The following is a 15,347-nucleotide window of genomic DNA, read 5'->3' as shown; positions in this document are numbered from 1 at the left end:
GCTTCCATTTTATATGTCCTTTGCTCTTGAAAAAGGGCTGTCTGCAGTCTGTGGATTACTTCCCTGGGATTTAAATGCTGCTTTAAATGTGTGTGGATGGCCTTTTAACAGAAAGTGAATGCATTCCCGGGGGATCCTGCAGTCCAGGTGAACTCCCAAAATCAGAAAAAGAAGATCTGAAAATCCTTTCATTAAGTTATTTGATTTATCCATTAGAAGAGAGGGACCTCAGTGGCCAGCATCTGCTTGGAAATTTAGAATAGTAACTATCAGTAGAAAGTGAGCTTCCAGTTACCACTTGGTTTGAATGGGAGCAATGACTAGTGCGGCTTGTTAGACGCTTCATCTTTTGTATGCTTTTATTTTGGTGTACATTTATTTTTTCGTCCTATTTTATGTCCCTCCCTCAGACTTGTGTCTAGAAGAATTAACACTCTCTTAAGAAATGTGCAGTATTTCATTCCCTTTGGTGCTATTGTTTCAAAAGGTATTTACCTACACCAGCATATTTTTGCACTGTTTGGTTCATATTTTCATAGTTGTTACAACAACTATGAGGACTATGAATGAAGAGCTGGGTTTTTTAAGGAAGAACAGGGTTTTGGAGTAAGACTTTTCTGACTGCCATGATAAATTCAATGCACAGCAGTATGCAGGAAGCAGTGTAACTCAACAGCACAGAACACCACTTTTCTGTGTAATGAGAAATCAGTATTTCGAAGACATTTCATACGTGGTGAGTTTAGTTACTGCTGGAAGATACACAGGATCTGTTCCCTGCTTTAAAGCAATTACAATTATCTTGAAAAAATTATGTATCTTACCTCCAGCTGTGCATAAACAAGAAGGAACCCAGGTACATAACTGGAAACTAAAAGGTGATGTACTTAATTAATGGAAAGCCTAAGCCCCTTAACTATTATCTGTGTGTTGGAAAATCTGAAGTGAATGCTGTTTTGCCCTTAGGTGTTTGAAGAGCGTTGTGCCCCTGAATGGATCACTCCTTGTGTTGTCAATGGGATGTTTTACATGACTTGGAAGCATGTGCTTGTTGTGCTCTAGCTTAGCTTGAAGTTGAATTCAGCAATGAGAGGGGAGCTATACAATTGACTGGAAAATAAATCTCCTCTGCTTTCCTTTTGAAGATTGAAGGTTGTGTCTCAAGGTACTTAAGGAAAAGTATTTGACATTTCGGCCTTCAAAATCTTCACCACTGCAGCTTCAGCCTCTGCAAAGAGCATCATAGGACACCCTGCTGTGATCTCCTGAGCACAGCACTGAAATCAGGACAGCAAGGCTGATGAAATAGTCTGTCTAGCTACTTCAGGCCTCCCCCCTCACCTAATCTGCAGAACTGTTCAGGCCACTACCAGGGTTCCTTCCCTTCCCTGAAAGGAATCCTTCAGGATTATTAATTTTTTAATCTCCTGTCAATGTTGCTTTATACAAGGCTACAGAATAATTTTCTTTAAAAGTGTTAAAACACTCATAGGAGGATAGACTAGCTAGAGGTGTTGTACAACTGCCTTTGTTAATTGGTGCTGGTTACTCCGTAAGGACTTGACATCAATGATAGAATGGATGTCTTCATTGTGTAATGGGGTTCTTGGCCATCAATAAGGTCCTCTCTTGGTCTACTGTTTTTTGCCAGCTGGACCAGGGCTAAATTAATTGCTTGATATAAATGCTCTCTCACTGTCCAAAAGTAAGACTTCACAAAAAGCTATAAAATCAATAGCTAGTCACATTTAACAGGTTAAAGATGAGAAAGAATAAGTAATAGCATAATGTGGCAAAATATAGCTTTTTCATATCTATTTCAGGTGGGTTTCTTGGGTTTCAATTAAGAAGAGTCTTTATTACAAAATGCCTGCATTTCTGCTACTACCAAGTGGGTCTTGATGCAGATTAGTTTGCCTTATCGCCTACCACTGCTGTGTATTTTGTTCAAATAGGAAGACGGGCTCTTGATACTCATTCATAATTCTTTTATTTTCAAGACCTAGTTCTAGAGGTGTTATCGGAATTGTTTTGTAATACAGACATTGTGAAAATTTGAAGATAGTACACTGACAGAACTTGAAGTGTAAGAGACCTGTGCAAACTTACATTTAGTGTCACGCCAATTAACAAGTTTTTAATAAGATATCGTTATTTAGTGTGAAGATAATTTTGAGACTCCTGGTTAGGTATTAAACATTTAACAGCTTGGGAAGGATTTCTTTTATCTGGCTGTTAAATTACTCATTTTTTATCCCTGAGACTGCCTGAAAGACTTAAAAAAAAAAAAAGCTGTCTCTGAAAAGTACTGACCTTGTTTTCTCAACACCTCCTGAAGAGCCCAAGCTTTCTCTCTCCCATCATCTGTCAAAAGTTTTTTTAGACACACCTTATTTATGATAAAACACTCAACCATTCTGTTTGCTACACTGGGAATTTTAGAACACAAAAATGCCTTTCCCCTAAAATCCATTTAATTCACATTTGTTTTACTTAGTGCCACTCCTGCTCCCTCCATAGCACTAAAATACATGTTTAAATAAGAAGATACATAGTTAACAACTAAATCCCTATTCCCTTACATCAAGTAGGGTACCCTGGGGAAATGATCTGTTACAGACTAGAACAGAAATGATCTCTATGCTTCTGATTACATATTGACAAGAGCCAATCAATAAGAAAGTCAGCTTACATGTCTGAGAGATGCCCTTGAGGAAAATGAACATCACATTCCTTCCTCTTGGTCAATATAACATGACTTGGGGGAACAAGCGATAGCATTGTTGTTACTGACAAAAAATAAATTAAAAATGTTTAGGAGGATAGCAACAGTTTCCCTTCACTTGTTTAAAGGGTTGAAATGTAGGTTAATCACCTTATAAAAGAAATCCCTGTTACCTGTCATCTTCAGACATTGGCAGCTTTGCTGACAAATATGTGTTGGAAGTTGTCACAGGGGTTTAGGAAAAAAGAGCATTGGATTCAGCCTGGATGACACAATGCATTTCTATATTCCAGCTCTGCAAAAAACGATGTCATCACCAAACCTATAGAATTACTACCAAATATCCAAGTTCTTGTGTGTGTTCATCACTCATAACATGGGAAAATTTTGCACCATAGATATTTACCTAAAAAGAATAAAATCTGTAGAAGTAATGTAATTAAGAGCCCTTTGGAAGGAGGACATTCAAAATAAAGATGTAGCTTTTCTGTGCTATTTCTTGACACAGTCAGAAACACAAATGAGAATTAAATAGCTTTCCTGGCAGCATTTCCTTTAGAGATACTGTTTGTCCTATGAGTTTTGCCACACTCTGTAAGTCATTCCTGATTCTCAAGGAAAATTTGCTTTCAAGGTGGCAACCTGAACTGCCTACTGGCACCAAACCAGCTCCCCTCCTACATTGCAGCCTTTGACACCAAAATGGTTCTCCCCATAATCTCAGTAAGAAGGGACAGAAGTCTTGAGATGTGCTGCAAATATGAACTCATTTTGATGTAGGAAAAGGTTTCAAGAGTTTAACTTGTTTTCTTATGATAAAGATACCAGAAAAGCAAACAATTTTTTAATATATATCAGTTTTTTACCACAGTATTTTTTTCCCTGCAATGTTTTAGGTCTGAAATTTCTGGAGGAGAAATAGGTTTCTTGGAATGAGAATGAAGCCAGAATGTCTTGTTGATTACAAAACTTGAAGAGGGAAAATAATGTTTAGAACTGAAAAGAAGGGATGAACAACATGAAGATACCCTACCCTGGGAGATCCTCTTCATGGTGGATCACAACCCTTCTGAGGTGATAAGAAACAAAAACTGTGTCTGAAGTACAAAATCTAGATTTGGGGTAAAAAGGATACCACGTTGTAAATGGTCAGAGTACATATACACTCATTTCATGGCACAGCCACGCCACCTTAACACCATTGTTACTTGAGAACCCTAGCTAATAAATAAGCATAAATAAACACAAGATTAGAGTACACCAGGTGCCTATGCTCCACCTATTAAAAAATGATACCATATCTTTACATGTGGGTATGCCTGAATCTACCAAGTGCAAAGTCCACGGAATAAAAGATGATACCCATTCATGCAGTCCATGACACACCAATTACTGAGTTGGAACTCTGGACAAAGGGCTTTGGCTAATACATTCCAGTACATCTATGTAGCCACCCTGCCTGTATGGTTTAGCTTTTCATGATGCTTGATTCTGTCTGAATGATGTCTTGGAATGATAGGCTTTTGCACAAATTGTTCCAGAGAAGACTAAAGAAGAAAGGATGAGGTGGTGATAAACGTATCCAAGTAGATTTATATTGACTGATTTAACCACAGCATGTAGTATGTACTTAAGTAGTTGCTGCTGGCAGTATAAAGGCTTTACAATAACACAACATCCATCACTGAAAGGTAAAATGGAAGGATTTTTATTTTAAATCTCTCAGGAAGAAATTGATGCCTTAGAAAATCTGCAGCGCTTGAGTCATCAAATCATCACTGTCAGCGGGAATGTCTTTCAGACACTTCACCTTATCTCACTGTGACTCACACACCAGGGAAAGATGCACACCATGGCACAAAATTGCACCCTCCCCTGTGTGATAGACACAGCTGAAAAAATTACACGGCCTGAAGCAACTACTAGATTAGAAAGAGAGTTGCCATCTGAGAAGGCTGTTTCTCATCACATCCATGACAGCGAGGTAAGGATGTCTGGGAGCCACAGGTTTCAAAGCTCTAAGAAAGTGGTTACTTAGCTCTTTGGCAAAATGACTCAGCCCAGGTCTCTGACAGTGCAGGAGAGCCTGAAGTTACTGAGGCAGCTTTCTGACAGGTCTGCTTTCGAAGACAGCTAATTTTCCTGGTGAAATGGTGCCAGGATTCCCATGAGAAGTTGTCATTTCTCAAGAAGTGCAAGGAAAGACATGATCCCCACCATTTTCAACCAGCTTTGGAAATTTTCCTTCTATTTAGTGGGAGCTCTAAGCCATAACAGTCATGGATGTTAGGTAAGTCCAATGTATATTTCAAGCCATGCAGCTAGAGGCAGGAAATCTGAGTTCAGGAACTTGTGATTTTCTACTGGTATCTTCAGATCATTCTGGAAATGTAAGGAGGCCATATTTCAAGCTAGGCCATCTGATTTTATACACAACCATGTCATAGGAAGTGTGTGATGAGGAGATTAAAAAACTCTATCAAATTTTGTAGTTGTCACCATTTTAAACATAGCCATTACTATGGCTATGTCACAGTTGTCATTTGCTTGCATCCTTTATACTCAGAGCAGGTCCTTGGAGACTGTGCATCAGTAACAAAATGTTTAACCAAGTTAAAATATTGGATATTCAATCTTAGGGAGGGCTAAACCAGTGAGATTACTCTTTAGGCTGTTTTCACATTCTGAGTTGGGTTTCCAAGCCTGGAGTGCAATCTTCAGCAAATATCAGGAGGATTGATCTGGGTAGCTTTGATGGAGAACAAAGCAAGGAGCTCTGTCATTACATTTTTACTAAGTCACACTTTAACTCTGAGGATTAGACTCTTCTTTAAAAACTATCATGTATTTGGGAAAGCTAGTGCATTCCACTGACTTCATGTATGATATTTCTTGACCAATTTTTCTCTTTATTTTTACTGAAAAGTGAAATGAGGTTTTCAATCTTTCAATTCAGTCTCTTAGAGAGTGAACTGGATAGAATGTGGAAATGGCCTAAAGTGTAATCTTATTAGGATTTGGCCACCTCTAAGATTGAACATCCAATATTTTGACTTGGTTAGAAGTTTTGTTACTGATGCTTAGTCTAAAATCCAGCTCAGCTCTCTCTGTCACAATTGTATAGTCTCTGAATAGCCAACAAGAGCAAAATGCAATGATTTCTTTTTTGCCTTTGATATGAATTCACGTAGGGACTAGTTTTTTGATAACAAAACACAGTTTTTACTAAGCCACTTTGAAAAGTTGGATTTCTTTCTGTTATCATAATGAAGTGATATATTTTTTTTTACTCTCACTGTATGTATGAGAGAATGTTCATCAGTGAAAACAAAACACATTTAAATCTTCAGGCTTCAATGCTCCCAAAGAGTATGACAATAAAAAAAATTGTGGAAATATTGTTGGAGCTATTCATCATTCCTAAATAATATTGTCGGTGCACAGGGGAGATTTCAGATGACTGGTAAAAAGTGAATGTGCACACTGTAAAGAATAAATGCAAGGAGTTTTGGATAATTATAAGCATTATATAGACCCTGGGCAAAATACTAATGATAACAGATTATAAAGACAGAAATAAAGAGAAATTAATTCATAGTTAGTATCTTATGTAATGTTAATAAATATATTTTTTGTGTGAAAAATAGATGCATTCAAGCAACAAGATGAGACTAAAATACAATTCCTTAAGATAGATGTATTGAGTTAATACACATGGATTACTTTAAGTCATTTGATGTAGCCCTGCATGACAATCTGGTAAAAAAATGCAGTACTATACAAAATCAATTTACCTATATCAAATGCTCTGGGAACCAATTAGCAGCTACATCAGCATGTTTCTACTCTCTTCTAATGGGTTATTTAACGGCTTCAAAGGAGCTAATACAGCTCAATATCTTTATCAGTGATCTGGAAGAAAACATAAACTCTGCTGCTAACTTTGCAAATTACACCAGAATTGCTGGAAAGAATGAAGAGAACAAAATTACATAATGGTATTGAAGATGCTGCTTCAGATCTTGAGCATTAAGCCACTATTTTAGAAAGGGATTAATCTCAATGTGGAAGATAACACTAGCTTCTGTCTTCAAATGTGGGATTCTCTGAAGCTTCTGGTGCTGACCCAGAGAGGGAGGATGATTAATGAACTACTCTCTGATCCACTGGAGGTTCCCATTTTCCTCATTTCTATTATTTATCTTACTCACAGAAGGAAAAAATGCAAGGAATGGCCTGGTATAGGAAAAAATTACATTCCAGATTTGAAGTGGCTAATTCTGTTTTATTATTAGATTAATTTTTATTACATGTCTTTTTCTCATACTAGGGAAAAAGGAAGGAAAAACTGACCAGCCTCTTTTGGAGAGGAAAGCAGGGGAAGTTTGCTGCAAGCTACTGGGAACACAGAGGCAGGAACAACGTGAATTAGGAGAGAGGGAAAGGGAAAAAAATCCCAGTAAAAGATGACAGAATTAGTTATGGAGCGATGGACTGGGAGCAGAAGAATCTCTCTCTCACTGTAATTTTTTCCCACTGAAGAGCAGAATTGAAGACAGGAAACCTGTGGCATTAAAATAGAGACTGCACAATTAAAGTCTGTATTACAGGCATGCTCACCAAATATTTACAAGGATTTAACTTAATGAATTTAACAGTCAAAGTCTGTTTATGTTTTTGTCTGCAACAGGTATGTAGGTACAGGGCCAAAGTAGCAGCTGAATGGGTACAGTCTCCCAACCTTCCTTGCTCATGCTTGGTGTTGGAGGAGGAAAATGGCAGATAATCGGTTGTAGGTGGAAAACCCTGCACATGGTTGCAGTGTCCATAGCATAGGTAGAACTCTGCTAAAGGACAGAAGGGACTGGGTTGCCCACAGGGAAGGGGAGCATCAGAAAAGCATGACAGATTGCTGGCTGGTGAGTGGACGTGGGTGAGGAGTGGAAAGGTCCCACATGAGCTAATCCAGGTCAGAGCATCATTTGCTACATTTCTGCAGGCTTTTTTAGCCCTTGCAAGTAAGAAAATGCTGCCAGGCATCCCTGCTTGGCCTCTGCTAAGAGTTCATACCTCTTTTAAGGTGACCCACCAAAGTACCAGAACAAAGTCTGAAAGACACAGCCCTGTTTTTGTGCAGTGTATCAATTGCATATTGAAATCTAACAGGTCCTCATGGATATCATTTGTACAATTAAGCAATAAATAATTCAGTATTTGGCAGTCAAAGACTCCATCCATAATAATATGCAGACTTTTTTCTTTTTTTTTTTTTCTTCCCAGAATGCAAAGTAAATATTTCCTAAATAATCTCTCAGGTAGAGTGTCCAAGCTTTTGTGCAGACACAGAACACATCTGCAACAAACAAACCAGAGTGGGGAGATGATTTTAGAAACATTGTGTCTTTACTACTAGACATAATAAATTAGTCAAAAGCAAAGAGTTTTCATCTGTGTATTAGCCCCACATTAGTAGGGGCATCTTGCATCAGTTAAAGAAGCATTAGGAACCATCCCTGTTTCCTGCCACAAGACACGGTGCAAGAATTTCCAGGAGATGCCCACAATCCACAAAAGCTATGGATGCCCACAGGAGCTGTGATCTTGCGAATATGCAAGCTCATAACTTCATGTAGAACTTCACGTATCCAGCATTCCTCTCAACTGCAAAGTGCAATTGCAGAGGCAGACCTTTAGCTGGCATAAGTGTTTGTGATTTAACTGATCATTCACAGTGGAGAAAAATCCTTATGTTATTTGGTAGCAGACTATGGGGAAATGGATATTTCCTCATCAGTCACTACACAAATGATTGAATCCACTGACAGCTTTAATGTCTCCCCTTCTTTTGCTCTGCTCATTTTCAGGCTCTCAGCTAATTTGATCTTTTGGCAGCGACAAACATTTCATTCTCATGGTCACGATTCCTATTCATTTCTAAAGTGTTGTTAACATAGTTTCAGCTGTCTCCCTCTGTCTGGCCCTGCCTAATTGATGTAAAAAATAGCTGTTTAAAATGTTCTTCCTTGAGAAAAGTTGCTAATTCCCCCCCAGAGATCTTCTCCTTGTGTCTGCCTCCAGTCAATTCCACTCAATTTTGTAAGAAAAATCTAGCACTGCACCTTCAGAGTGTGTTTACTTTCCCTTGTAAAACCATTGCAAACAAATGTGCCCTGGGAAAAGGAATTGGATTCTTCCCATTTGCAAATACCATTAACAAAATTGTGGACCAAATTCCATACGCAGCTCCAAATTACACACTCAATTAAGGCATGATCCACTGCTTATTAAAGTCACTTGGAAAATTACCCCTGATTTTAATGGGCTGTAGCCCAGACCTCAGGAAGTGGACATTTCCACTGCAGATGATCAGTTTAATCTTTGAGCATGCTGGAATTCATGCAATGATAGACTCATAGGGCTGGAAAGGACTTCAGAGGTCACATCTCAAGGCAAGATCAGCTAAATTTACATCTCCCAACAGATGTCTAACCCGTTCTTGAAGGTCAGTGACTGGGACACCATGGATTGTGCTTCCAGGCAATATTTTTTGTTAATTATCCTTACTCTTAAAAAGTTCTTCATACCCACTCTAAATCAATTCTTGCTCTGATCTACACCCATTACTTCCTGTTTTATTCAAAGTAATTGGGAGAAGACTATTTTTTTTCTCTTTCCAATAGCTTTGAATGCATTTGAAGACTATTACTGAACATGTGAGACTCTCTTTTCTTCCTTAGGCTAAACAAACTTGGTATTTCAATTTGTTCTTATGTTTCAATCCATCTGTTTTCTGGATCTTAGTCAATACAGGTCCTTTCTTCTGGACTCCCTTCACTTATCCCACATATTTTCTGACAGATAGTGCCCAAACCAGACAAATCCCTCCAGCACAGGTTTTATCAATGCTTTGTAGAGCGGAAGCACTTCAAGTGTCAGCACAGTGCTTGTCTTTCACACGTTGATATGACACTATTTTTTCACATTTACCTTGTGACCCATTAGAACTGAAACAGAGCATAAGTCAAAAATATAATTTGAGGGCTTCCTGGGATGGGGGGGGGAAATGCTGAGGGTGGAACTAGCAATGCAGAGCTGCTGTAGAGCAAATTTTAATCCCAGTTGCCAAATGATTTCTTCAAGCTGAGATTCAGAAAGAACATGATGTTGTTTGCAAGAATATCAGCTTGAGAAAGAGAAGTATGTGATGACCATAGGGCACTATCCTGCTGGTTCTTCAGAATTACTTCTCAGGTAAGACTCATTTGAGTCTTTTAAGAGTCTTAAGGAGGCCTTAACACTTCTCTTCTGGAAGCAAGTTTCAGCTACGTACTTATGTTTGTATACTTAGTTACAATTTTGATTTTTGGCTACTTTTTAGGAAAGTCTTTGTTAATTTTTAGATATGCATCATCGGCAAACAACAGCCAACACATATACACACACAGAGTCTGTATTTTGTATATTGAATTGTCTCATTACATCCCTCATGAATGGGTATGAATGTAAGAATAAATTCTGGAAACAATATGCAAAACTCCACTTCCTTAATAAATTTTTCCTTTGTCAAAGGACTTATGGTTTTTAGCACACTTGAAATTGTCTGAAGAATCCTTTGGTTCTTTAAATTGTACTTTAAACCACAAAGACAAGACAACACTTCTGTCTTGCTCTTACAGAAGTCAATGGTCCAGGGCAATTTTGTGTTCAGTAGAACAGAACGGGGTCCAAAATATGAAAAGCACAACAAACTTTGTGCTATAGCTATTTATGAGAATGCCATTATGTGTTATTGGCTTCTTTCTTCATGAATATTCAACATATATTGTGTGTTTTTATATGTAATTTGCTGTGGTAAAGAAATACACTGTAGTTGAACCAAGTTGAAGATATTCAATCAAGATCTGCTTTTCCATTCTGTGGCAACATTTGAATATTGCCATAAATCTTCAATAACAGTTTGGACTGTGACTTAATCTCTGATTTACAATATAACAAGTGTGCCTAAAATTATATATGTACCTCTAGCAGTCAAGTAAATGATAACTAGAGCCTGCTCTAAGAACAGTTTTGTATTACAGAAGAAAAACAGCAGCACCAAAAGGCCAGGTATTTCCCTAAAGAGAAATTGGAACATATTCTTGGCTTTATACCTTTGCATTTTGCAATATTCACTGACTTAGCAGTGCAGGATGCATGAGATACTTCACTGAGCGAGAACTAGAATTTTCCCATTAATACAACAAGTAATGCAGCACTTGGTTACTCTTTCTGACAGTCTCAGTAACACCAAGAACTGGCAAACAAGGTTGTGATATTGTTTTATTGCAAGGCATTTTCAAGTTTAGAATTGGTGGGACTGACCAAACAACTTGCACAATAAACAGGAAAAAGCTATTAAGAATCTGAATCCATTCTATTACTTCTCAGGAACAGAGAGTGCTTATTTAATATTTAATAGCAAACAGCTTTGAAAGATGTCAAACTATCTCGAAACCAAGATATTATAACAACAATACTGAATTTGCAGAGTGAAAAACATCAAGATCTACAAATACACAGGACAAATGTTGACCTCAGATTAAGCAAATGTTATCCTTTTGCAAGCAGTGATGAATACACTAATAGCACTTCTGGAATGACATTATTATCTCACTGAAATCAGTGACAGGAGTTCTATTGACTGCAATACATCCAAGGTTTCATTCCAGAGCTGTGCTGTGAGGTGATGAAATGAAATTAATCAGATGTTGGGGAAGGTTGTCCAATATTGCTGATCAACAGCACAGGTGTTGTTTTAATATAAAAAATTACATCAGTCTGGATGAAATAGAAACATTAGATCAGAAATGACACTAAATGTAATAAAACAGATCAATGCATTAGCAAGCTTCAAAATGTGTTCAAACAACAACAAAGACCACATTTTTAAAAACCAGCTTTGAGTTGGAAATTAAACTATGGCCTTGCAGCCTTGCTGATCCCCTCAGAGCTTGGGGCTGTGCCCTGTTCTTCATTCCCTCCCTCTCACTATGCTGTTGTTAAGTACCAACCCAGTCTTCCCCCAAAACTGTGCACATCCCCTGATGTCAGTCCCATCTACTGCACAGCCATGTCTAACAAGGTGTTTGCATAGGAAAACCTCTAAGTCCTGTCAACATATTAAGGAGAGATCCAAACTTCTTGTTTTCCTCAGTTTTTCTTAAACAAGAGGTGTGTAGAAGAATTAGACAACAAAGATACTTCTGTCTTCTAAATCTGCACAGCAGAGCCTTTGAAGCTTCTTTTGCATTTATACTCTTTTCTGTTTTTTTTTTATCTCATTAAAAGGACAAAAGACAGAAACTTTTGTGGCATTCAGCATTTTGCTGCCATTTCCCATGTCTTGATTTTTTGCCAGCTGAGACGTATTTCTTCTGGTACATAAGCAGCAGGTAATTCTGGAGGCTGAATTACTGTTTCTGAAAAGTGTGCACTATGCCTTAATCTCTGTTAGATTCATGAACTGAAACAGAGAAAGAGATAACAGAGTTAACATTCTTCTTCTGTGTTAAGATAGAAGAAGAAAAACCTCTATTTTCCAGTTTATCTTCCAGATCCCAAGGGTAAGAATGCATAAACAGAGTGGAACATTTGTTTTGTTAACAAAGCCCAACAGACCTCCAGATAACAACTTTAAATATTGCATTGTAAATAAAAGATGTAATTTAAGATGCTGTTTTATGTGCATCATAAAGTAAGTCAAAAAAAAACCTGCAGCCAGAGTAGTTGCAGAGCTCTAGTGACATTTTCACACATAGGTCATGTAACTCCACCTATTGAAGCCAATTCCAATCAGGCAAATCTGCTCTGAGGTGCTTTTCTAAAGCACTTTTTACTTGTTTCTTTTTCAGGCAGTGATGATATTAGAAGTCATGTGGGTTTTGGTGTTGGCAAGAGTGGTGTGGAAAAAAGTAGGCAGGAATGATGGTGGCAGGCCTGAAGGGGAGGGGCAGGCAGCTGAAATGGGAGTGTGGAGGCTCCAAGGCAGAACCTGAACCTAAATTACTCAGAGGGTCTCCCCAGCCTTACCAGTCCACAGTCCTTCCTTCATGGCTTGGCTGAACTAGAGGTATTCACTGAAGAAATTATGTGATCTGCAAGTGTTGCTATGAAGAGCTGATTTTGAATGCAAACCATTCAAGTCCTCTCAATGTATTTATTATCAGGCCGTACTTTTGAAATGGGTTATTATGTCCCTACATATGCTCTTAGCATACCCACACCAGATTTTGCAAGAGAGAAAAAATGTGTTAGTCCTTCTGACTAAATTTTCATCACCTGTACTCCAACTCTGCATGAATACAAGCTTATCTCTTACAGGAAAATTCTTCAGAAGCAGATTTAGGACACAGAAATCATCAAGGTTTGGATGGATTTGACTGTCTAACTGTTTTTTCTTGTTTGTTTGATACTGGTACATTCAAATACCCCAGGATGCACCATCTGCTTGAAAGTATGGTACTAATGAAAAGGCCCACGGTGACAACACTGTATCTGACAAAAAGTGTTAGCAAGGAGGATGGCAAACAACTCAGGTTTCTGCCTACTAATAATTAATGGCTCTTGTTTTTCATTCAGGTTTTGGAAGAGCTCAATCTCTCTCAACTTTTCACAGAATTGCAGAATTGTTGGAAGAGTTGGAAGAGATGTCTGGAGATCCTCTGGTCCAGACCCCCTCCCAAAGCAGGGTCACCTAAAGCAGGTGACACCGGAACGCATCCAGGTGCGTTTTGAATGTCTCCAGAGAGGGAGACTCCATTACTCCCCCTCTTCCAGTGCTCGGTCGCCCTTGACATAGTAAAGTTCTTCTTTATGTTGAGATGGAACTTCTTGCATTTTCAGTTCACTGCTCCTTGTCCTGTCTCTGGGCACCATAGAAAAAAATTGGCACCATCCTCTTGCCACCCACCTTTGAGATACTTACATGTATTAATGAGATCCCCCTCAGTCTTCTCCTCTCTAGACTAAACAGGTCCATTTATTCCCTGTTAATATTCCTAAGACTTAATGTAACAACAATTTTCCTACTTTAATGGTTTTGGCTGTCTTCAAGGCCAGAAGGTCAGGCCCATCCACGACAGTGCCCAGGTCCCTTTGGACCAGACCACAGCTATTGCAACGAGGGTGCCTGGCAGCAACTGGGAACTGCCTCATCCATGAACAGCATTGACCCGTGTCAGAGCCACCAGTGCCGCCGGGACCCACCAGCCAGGCTCGCTCTCCCTTCTCCAGCTTAGAGAGAAAGGCCGGTCAAGCCGCTGCCCCGGAGGCCCTAGGGAAGGGCGCCCGCTGATGTCCCCCCAAGACTACAACTCCCGGCAGGCCCCGCTACTGCCGCGGGGCATGCCGGGTGCTGTAGTTCCCCTGGCGCAGTTGCCCGTGGCGCCGAGCCGGCGGCACGCTTCCCGCTCCAGCCCGAACTGTGTGTGTGTGTGCTTGAGAAGGCGAGGAGCGGGGGTGCTGCTTCTCCCCGATCCGTCCCAGCCACCGCTGCTTGTGGGGATCGGACCGGGCTAAGTCGCGGCGCGGGGAAGGACAGACTGGATCAATGAGCCGAGACCAATGGTGCGAGGTTCAACGAGAACAAGTGCCGGGTCCTGCACTTGTGTCACACCAACCCCTACAGCGCTACAGGCTGGGGGAAGACTGGCTGGGAAGGTGCTCAGCAGGAAGGGGTCTGGGGATGCTGGCCAAGAGCAGCTGAACATGAGCCAGCGTGTGTCTAGGTGGCCAAGAAGGCCAATGGCATCCTGGCCTTTATCAGGCATCATGTGGCCAGCAGGACCAGGGCAGTGATTTTCCCCCTATATATAGCACTGGTGAGACTGCGCTTGAGAACTGTGTCCAATTCTGGGCACCTCAATTCAGGAAAGACATTGAGGTGCTGGAGCACGTCCAGATAAAGGGTCTGGAGCACGTCCTGTGGGGAGCAGCTGTGGGAGCTGAGTGTGTTTAGCCTGGAGAAGAGGCGGCTCCGGGGGGTCCATGTCTCTACAACTGCCTGACAGGAGGTTTTGGCCAGGTGGTGGTCAGTCTCTTCTCCCAGACAATTAGCAATAGGATGAGACTTCCACCTCAACTTCCACCAGGAGAGGTTGAGGTTGGACATTAGGACTAATTTCTTCACAGAAAGAATGATTAGGTATTGGAATGTGATGCCTAGGGAGGTGGTGGAATCACGGTCCCTGGAGGTGTTTAAAGAAAGACAGGACGTGGCAGTGAGTGCCGTGTTCTACCTCACAGGTTGGAACCGATGACCTCGCAGCTCTTTTCCAACCCAACTGATTCTGGGATTCAGACTCGCTCTAGCCGTCAGAGCGGGAAGGAAGGGTGTGTGTGGGAGCGTATGTCCGTCTGTTTCCACGTCCCTCTGCGTCCCGGTATCGCTGGGGGTGTGGAACGACCCCGCGGCGCCCTGGCGCATGCGCACAATAAAGGCCGGGGGGGGGGGAGCGCGCCGCCGCCGCCGTGCCCGCGCAGGGGGCGGTGCTGCCGGGGCGGGGAGGGCGCGGGGCCGCGCTCGGGGGCGCGCAGCAGCAGCGGCAGTGCCCGCCCTCTGCCCGCGCCCCGCCGGCAGCGCCCG

This window comes from Camarhynchus parvulus, chromosome 2 (genome assembly GCF_901933205.1).
Source record: "Camarhynchus parvulus chromosome 2, STF_HiC, whole genome shotgun sequence".
NCBI classification, from domain to species: domain Eukaryota; kingdom Metazoa; phylum Chordata; class Aves; order Passeriformes; family Thraupidae; genus Camarhynchus; species Camarhynchus parvulus.
The sequence above is the reverse complement of the archived record's forward strand: the minus strand, read 5'-3'. Positions refer to the sequence as shown.